Genomic DNA, 6243 nt, shown 5'->3' with positions numbered 1-6243 from the left:
CTCTATACACTGAAAGATGATCAGGAGTTCTTTTTTTAATGGCTATTTTCAGGGGCGATTCTAGGATCAGAGGTTTAGGGGTGCTGAGCACCAAGAGAGCTGCCCGGCCAGGCAAGATAAATTTCACTGTTTTGTACATTTTAACGCAATTTCATTCCCACATTTGTGAAAGAAAAGCACAACACTTTTTGGGAAAGATTGTGATTAAACCATCAAATCTGATAAAGGTTATTTAAATGCTGAGTCACAGCAAAAGAGGAATGGATTGTAATCATAAAAGAAACATATCGTAACCCTAATTTCTGGGGGAAGACAACTCCTTTTGATACAGCAGCTCCTCAACATACACATAAACAGTATGTATGTTTCTGGAGTAAACCAGCCCCCTATAGCGAGTACCAAAAATACAAATAAGAATATTAATAAATAAAGTCCTCTCTCTGCTCCTCTCTCTCTCTTTGTACTGTCAACCAAAAGGCAAATAACCAAACAATGCATTTTATATCTAATAAGAGATATAAACTGATACATTGATCTAACTTACAACATCATTCTAGATAGACAGACCATTTACACTCCTACCTGAACCTGGCTCTTTTTTTTTTTTTTTAACAATCTTATATCCATGATGAGGCTGTCTGTCTGTCTGTACACACACACACACACGCACGCACGCACGCACACACACACACAATAGGAGTTATAATGTTAATGGGCATCCAGTCAGTTAGCTAGTCAGTAGCACCTTGGCTTTAATATTAATACATGCACATGTGAGCCCAAGGCCAAAACACACCGGCGGCGTCATATGACGGCGGCGTCACTGACGCGAGTCAAGTACCGCACCCAACACACACAAAAAGCGTCGCGCTGCCGGAGCTGGGAAGTACAAAATAGCGCTTTTTCAAGGGCGGCGATGCTGGAAAAATAGGACAATAGCGTAAAGTGCCGCGGCACCGGTGGGGGTACTGTATTTTTGTTGTTAAAATATTACGTTTCAACCAAGTACTGTATGGTTTTGACACTTTTCTAGCTTGTTAAAAAAGGACATACAGTAAAATAAATAAATAAATAAAAATCTCTCAAATATTAGGGGTGCTGGGATTCAATTTAGGGGTGCTTCAGCACCCCCAAAAATGGGCTAGAAACGCCTATGGCTATTTTACATGTTGGAAAGTAGATGGCAGCTGCTGTCCTTCCTGTCTCAGGGTCTTTTGAGCCGTCAGTGAAAATCATAGTTTTATCATTAAAATGTTGTTCTGTGTACACATCTACAATCCTCTCAGCCTGTGTTAGCTTTGATTTCCTTTTAAGCTGTTGCTGGACATTCAAATCAACAGATGGAGTCACAAATAACCATGGAGCAATGTCTGGATATGGGACTGTTGGGCTATACGCTATGTTGCACAGACCAAGGATCTCTGCTTTAGCATTTCCTACCCATCCGAAACTGAAACACCTACTTTCATTGTGTTCCCAACAATCCTCTAAGATTGCTCTAGCAGGGTGTGAGCTACAGTGTCCCTGAAGATTGACCCAATATGTTAGCATTATTGCAGTTCTTCTTATTCTTAATGGTTGTTCACCTATCTCCCCTTGCACGGCAGCCACTGGGGAGGTCCTAAAGGCTCCACTGCAGACCCTTAAAGCCTGTGCCTGCTCCACCTCCATTCTATTAAGGTGGCTGTCTGCTGCTGACATGTATGCTATACATCCGTAGTCAAATTCTGATCTCATGAATGCTTGATATACCTTTAACAGTGCTGTTCTGGTAGCTCCCCAGTCCCTTCCCGACAGACATCTTAAGAGGTTATTAACCTTCTTACATTTCTCTGTGACTTTGTTAATATGCTGGTTCCAGGTCAACTTTTCATCAAATAGCACCCCTGGGAATTTAACTACTTTGACCTGCTCATGTGTTTGACCATATAATTTTACAGTCACGTCTTTATGTCGTCTGGAAAAGCATATCACTTGTGTCTTTGCAGCAGACATCGTAAAGCCCCAGTTGTTCACCCACTGCCATAATTGCTGCCTGCAATTATGGACTTCCCTACATTTCTTTCAGCTTTTTCAAAGATGTCATTAATCATTATATTGAATAGCACTGGACTGCAGACACTGCCTTGTGGGGTTCCATTTTCAACTTCATATAACTTTGAGTACTCTGTACCCACCTTGACCTCTATTATCCTGTCTAATAAGAAGTCCATCACCCAGTTATAGAGCCTACCACCCACACCTAACTTACTTAACTTGATCAGTTGTCCCTACTTCCACAACATGTCGTATGCTTTTTCAACATCAAAAAAGACAGCTATCACCATCTCCCCATTTGTTTGAGCTTTTTTGATTTCTGACTCCAGGCATGATATTGAATCCATGGTGCTCCTCCCTTTACGAAACCCACTTTGATATGGTGAATATAAATTTTTACTTTCAAGACAGAAAGTTAGTCTGTCTGTCACCATACGCTCCATAGTTGTCCCTAACTGTGATGTGAGTGCTATTGGTCTGTAACTTGATGGGTCCAATGGATCTTTCCCAGGCTTTACTATTGGCACCAGGGATGTAACGATATGGAAAATTTGATATCTCGATTATAGTGACCAAATTATCACGGTAAACGATAATATTGCAATATTTTTTTAAGCGCTGTAAAATGTCCAAAAAATAGATACACTGAAATAACCTCACTAAATCTTGTAACTTCCTTATCATACTAAAACGTTAACAGCCAAAATCTTATATTTAAATGAAACTTTCACATTAAAGGGGCAAGGGATTGGCACAGCGACAGAAAATTTTATTTTAAATTAACAAAATATGTAAACACATTGCAGGAGCAAAGCTTATTTGTCTGGTGCATTTTAACAGTCAGCAAAATATGTTAACAATTTATATATTATTTATTTCTTAGCATGAGAGGAAAAATATATCTAAAACAAAACAATGCAAGAGTAGAACAAAAGACATACAATATATAGAATAGATATCACAAATGTGCAGGAGAAACCAAAAAGGGGGCAATGGTCATCATTACACAGAATAATTCACACGTTAGAAGTGTGCATGCGAGTCAGAGGATTACCTGTATGAGAAGAGGAGTGCATGCTCTCGGTCAAAGGTTAACACGGCAGCGTTTTATGTTGTTTCCTTGAGCTGGCCATCTATATCGATTCTAGCTCGCCATACAATCATAGTTGATCTCAGTTAGCGTTACATTACGTCGGTTTATATTCTGTCGGCTCCACTCAGTGTTTTCAGCTCCGTTTCGTTTTGAAACACTTAACGTTAGCAACATAGCTGCTAATACGGCTATTAGCTGCTCAGCTAGTGTCTTAAACGAAAACGGAAAACTGAGTGCCGCTATTACCACCTTCCGCCATGTTTTCATTCTTCGTGTTTACACATGCTACGCATTCACGCAGCGAATGCATCGCGAGACTTGATTGAGGCTGTTACATATCCTGATAATCCACCGCAATAATGCAATTAATTTAAACATAAACGGTAATTCTTACCGTGTAAAAATTAACCGAAATTTACCGTAATGTTGGTAATCGTTACATCCCTAATTGGCACTATGCTTGATTGTTTCCATGCTACTGGTATTTTGCCAGTTTGCCAGACCCTGTTGAATAGTCTCAAGACTACTTTAAGCCCACTATCTTCCATGTGGGCTAGCACACTATAACAGATACTATCCTTTCCTGGAGATGATTGCTGTGCCTTTAAGAGTGCCATCCTTAACTCAAATAAATTAAAGGGTACATCTAAATCATCTGTTGTGGTGATTCTCTGTACATTCACAAAAAAAAAATTCACTTTTATCCCTATTAGCCTACTGACCGCTGTTTTATTGCCACTAATTAATACTGGAATTGTATAAAGTCTCTTGATTCTGCTCATTCGTCTAAGCATCCCCCATGGACCAGCGGAAAGTTTGTTTCAAAACTGTGCGTGTGTAAAAAGCAAATCCACACGCGTAGAGCTGAGATCCACAAATGTTTTTTTGATTCACAAATAAAAACTGAGTTCACAAATGCCTGTTCGAAAGTTGTAAATGTTAGGAAGATATTCACAAATGCTTTTCATTTACTTGCAAATTAATTTAATGTATTCACAGATTTTTTTTTTTTTTTTTTTTCATTTTTGGAATGTGTGTATTTGCAGATCCATTTTATACTTACAAAATATTTTTGTGAGTTTACAAATCTTTTTTTGTATAATTCAAGCCTCACCTGTTAAGCCTCAACTCATACACGCGCCCAGGGAAAATAAAAAGCCCACACTAGTCAAGTGCCGAAAATGTTGCAAAATGTCAAAAAGCAAAGGAGAGGAGCAAGCAGAGGCTTTTTCTAGGCCCTCTGAACAATGTGAGCCTCCTCATCAACAGGATCCTCAATGAAGGGGCATGCCATTATTTCCTAATTTACTCTCTCTTGCTCTGTCTCTGTGTCTCTCTGGGTGTGTCCCTCTCCTTCTCTGGCCGTTGTCAGTTGACCTTAATTGGCTGTGAATTTGCTAGCCAATTGGAAACACAGTGGGGTGGGGATGGGAGGGCAATCACAAATTCATGTACCATCTTTTTTTAATGCCTCAGTTTCATTTTATTATAGTTTTGTTTTTATCAAATTGATTTTGGCTTTACTGTTGTAAGTGGGTTTTTTTAAATTATCTTATTTTTATTACAATTTAATTTGTTTTTTAATAGTTAATGTTTTTTTTGATTAATTATGTTATATATTTTATGATCTACATATTATTTTATCATTACATGACAGCTGTGAGTGTGTAAAGCACTGGCAGAACTGTCTTAGGTGTTTGTTCTTGTCTATTGAACATTTTTTGATCATAGATGGAGCTAATCCTCACCTTAATCCTGCTACAGACCAGGATTGCCCGGCAGCATAAGTTACCATGGTTACTAGGCTGGGATTCAGGTTAACCACCTTGATGGAACACAGTTGTGGCTCAGGTTGATGGAGCGGAAACCGGAGTTTAGCTCGATGTATCAGGCTTAGCCAGAACCATGGTTTCCATTGTTACCGATGTGAGGCTAATCTTAGCCACTTTGATGGAACAGAGCTCTGACTCACATTAGCCAGACTTGGCCATTTAAGCCTGGATTTGCCTTTAGCCTGCTTGATGGAATACCCGCCAGGAGTTGATGTTTTCATGTGGAGAGTGAGTGTAAGAGCATGTTAGTGAGCATGTTGTTGAACTCACCTGTGTGAACATCATTCAGAGTCTTCAGCAGTCTGAAGTCCACTACAATCTGCTCTAGGTTCAACTTCTCTGCTCGTTCATACATGATATAACCAGTCCACCCAACAGGCAGTTAACATGTTGATCCAACAACACGAGAAACACAAAACAATTGGAAAAAAGTAAACTCTGGGACAAAAGGCTAGAGAGGTAAAGACAAAGCACAAGAGGGAGCAGGGTGATTAAACACATGTGTAACTGAAAAACTCATTGACATACAGGTGTGGTGGAAACCAGGTGGGAAAACACACAAAGACAGGAAGTCAAGCAAGAGCAAACATAGGAGGAGAATATAACAAAATAGAAAACTATAAACATAATTAACTGAATGCAACTGAGAAAAACAAAAACCTCAAACCTAGAAAATAAAATCCTCACTGAACATGTAAAAACAAAGACAAACCACTAATACAACCAACTTAAAACAAAGCTAAACACAGCCTGTGTCTGCTGGTGATGCAACATCCAAGGTCACTTACAGAAGCGTGCTCACCGGGTGGTGCATTAAATTAGTAATCAATTAAGGTAGATGCAACTTTTTAAAAAAAAAAACTATGACGAGGTACACAAAGGCTAACCACAACACATAAAGATGTAGACTGAAGCTCCCAGAACCTTCAGTCTGACATTGCCTCCATTGAAGGTGATTTACAAGGGGGAGGGAATTTGATTTTTCCCTAACCAATCAGTAGAGATCAACGACTCACCCAGAATCTGACGTCATTAGTATCCATGCCTCTGGGGTGCCGAAAACAAGCGAGCATTGCCCGTTTAAAATGTCTCCGTCGTCGTGCACGCCCAGCTGCATCGCCGTTAAATCCAGTTTAGCAGCTTCCTTAATTTGGTCCTCCATTAATGCAAGTAGTGGCGAAATACCTCGATAACATCGTTAATGTGGTCTGTAGGATCTGTAGCGGTCGCCATTGTTGCTATCCTCACCAGTTACCCACCGGCGTACAGCTTGACATCAGC

Source organism: Epinephelus lanceolatus, chromosome 22, assembly GCF_041903045.1.
Source record: "Epinephelus lanceolatus isolate andai-2023 chromosome 22, ASM4190304v1, whole genome shotgun sequence".
Classification (NCBI taxonomy): domain Eukaryota; kingdom Metazoa; phylum Chordata; class Actinopteri; order Perciformes; family Serranidae; genus Epinephelus; species Epinephelus lanceolatus.
This window is presented reverse-complemented; position numbering follows the sequence as displayed.